Genomic DNA, 2,997 nt, shown 5'->3' on the forward strand with positions numbered 1-2,997 from the left:
CTTTGAACCAGATTAGGAGATAAAATCCCTAATTAATTAGGACCTAACTGTCACTTCATGTCTCCTACTTAAATCCCCTACCATGTTCTTCCCTTCTTATTCACTTTATTTTCTTTCTCTCACAGAAGCAAACAAAAGAATCCTAAGTTCTAATACTTTTCAAGAAAATCGAAATCCCTTCATAATGTGGATCTTACCAAAGCATTCCACATCTGGTTCTCTTGAGTTTGACACAACCCTAGTTGCCAATACCCCTCTTCTCTCATCCTCTAAACCCGAGTTAGTACAAAACCCAAACCCTACTAAAATAATCCTCAAAATATGTCTCTGGACTGGCCCAAGAATAGATATGCATATTTAGGGGGAATAAGTGGAAGAAGGGGAGAAAATGAGGAGAAGGATAAAGAAACAGATGTTGGTAAAGTTGACTATAACGACTCGGTCGGTCATTTTGAGTATTTATCCTCGTTTCCCCTATGTGATGCTTTACTAATATGTATTTGTGGTTACATGACTTACTGGGGTGGTTGGTTTTGCTTCGGAGAGGTTGTGAAGTGAATTGGAATACTTAGTCTCAAGGTTGAAAGCCTAAATTGTAAGAGTTGATTGGAGTTTGACATTTATCTAGACGATTTCGGAATAGTGTTTTGATAGTTACAATAGCTTCGTATGAACATTTTAGAAATAGGCATATGTCCAGATGTGGATTTGGAGGTCCGTATGTTGGTTTGGTGCTTTTCGGTAAAAGTTGGAAAGTTGAAGGTTTGAAAGATTGATAGGTTTCACCAAGAGTTGACTTTTTTGATATCGGGTTCGAATTTTAGTTCTGGAAGTTTTAGGTCATTCGTAGTTGATTAGATAGGAGTTGGCATGAGTTTTTGGAAGTTGGAAGTTCATTAGGTTATTAGACTTGAATTGGGGTGTGATTCGTGATTTTGATGTTGTTTGATGTGATTTGGGGCGTCGGGTATGTCTGCGTTATAATTTGGGATTGGTTGCTATGTTTAGACAGGGTCCTGGTGGCCCTGAATGTAGTTCGGTTTGATGTCGGATCATTTTGGGACTTGGTTGCACAACTGATGGTTTCTGATCGCTGGTGTTTTCTCACCTGTGAAGGGATGGCCGCATGTGCAGTTTTGCAAAAGCGGACATGGGTCTGCATAGGTGATGCTTGGTGGAGTCTAGGTGAGATCGCATATGCGAGGTTGTTTCCGCATCTGCGATGCCGCAGGTGCGGACAAGGAGTCACAAAAGTGCATTGAGGATGGGCAAGCCAAGCCTGGGTCCCTAAATGCGGACGAAGAACCGCAGATACGGACGTGCAGATGCGCAGGTGAAGTCACAGATGCAGAATCACAGGTGCGCTAAGTGATACTCAGAAGCGGAAGTTTGGGTTGTTGATGGGGATCGCATATGCGGTCCATTAACCGCAGAAGCGGTACCACAGGTGTGGTTAAGTGACTGCACAGGTAGAGTTATATGTCGAAAAGTTTGAGTGTTTTTCTCATTTTTGGAATCGTGGAACTCGGTCTAGGGCAAGTTTTGGAGTGCTTTTCATCACAACTGAAGAGGTAAGTGATCCTTACTCACTTTTGGTGTTAGATATTGAATACCCATTGATTATTATACCTAATTTATGAGAATTCAAGGTGGGATTTGGGGTTTTTTGGACTATGTTATTGGAGAGTGAGATTTGATGATTTGAGAGTTAATTTATGGTTGAAATTGGATGAATTTTATATGGTTGGACTCGTATCAGAGTGGGTGTTTGGAATTTGTGAGTTTGGTAGGGTTCAAGGGTGTGGTCCTAGGGTTGACTTTTTGGGTTGACCTTTTTATTTTGGTTAAAGATCTTAGCTTTATCACTTGGAATCATTTCTTATGACTTTTAATGATGGTATTAAATTATTTTGACTAAATTTGAGCCGTCTGAAGGTTGATACACGTGAGAAGGGCTAGTTAGAGAAGTGATTTGGCTTGCTTAAGGTAAGTATCTTACGTAAACATGGTTGAGGCACTAGTTGCCTGAATTATTTGTGATATCTTTGTGCTATTAGTGACGCATGTGTGGGGTTGAGCCCATATGCATGCACCGGGGTATTATTTCATACTCGGGGCAGCGCTTAGGCTATGATATACCTTGATTTGATTGCTAAGCTTCTTACTGTGACTTTTCTCCTATTTGTACCCCTTTTGTGAGTTATTTGTACCGCTTTCGAGGTTACGTTGAGGTTATTCTCCTAATTGAACCTGATAAACTACTATTTCGTGATGAGATTGTCTGATTGAGCTGTGATAGCATATATTGTACATGCCTATACCATAGCACATCATTAATACCAGTTCCGGAGTATGAAACTTGATATTTATTGATCATGTACAGGTATTCTTGTATATCAGCTTTTGTGTGATATGAACTGGACTGATAGCTTGTGGCCACGCAAAGCGGGTTGTGATTATTGGCACATGAGTTATCCATACAGTTGGTATCATTGGCACGTGAGTTTTCCGTACAGCACGTTGTCCGTGCGGATCCAAATATTGATATTAATAGCAAGTAAGTTGTCTATGCAGTTGATATTATTAACACATGAGTTTTTCATGCAGCACATGGATATTAAAGGTATTTACCGGATGGGTTGGATCGGGCTGGACATGGAATAAATCGTCTAGTTAGTGGGCGGGCTATTTAGTGGGCTGGGGTTCTGGGCTGATAGTGGGCTGGGATATTCCAAGTTTTGTTGGGCCCGTCCAGTTTTGGGCTTATCGAGTCCGGACTGGGCCGGGTTAACTATTTTTATTTTTTTAGTGTACTATGTTTTCTTATTCAATGTAATTGATACTTAAGTGTTTGCAAACTTTTAAATAATAAATAAGTATTTTAAGGCATAAAATTAAACTTTTAAACTTTAAAGTTTAAAGTTTAAATTTGAAATTTGAATTTTGAAATTTGAAATTAAGTGGATACATACAATTATTTAATAAGACCAATATGTG

The sequence above is a fragment of the Nicotiana tabacum genome, chromosome 14 (assembly GCF_000715075.1).
Source record: "Nicotiana tabacum cultivar K326 chromosome 14, ASM71507v2, whole genome shotgun sequence".
Lineage (NCBI taxonomy): Eukaryota > Viridiplantae > Streptophyta > Magnoliopsida > Solanales > Solanaceae > Nicotiana > Nicotiana tabacum.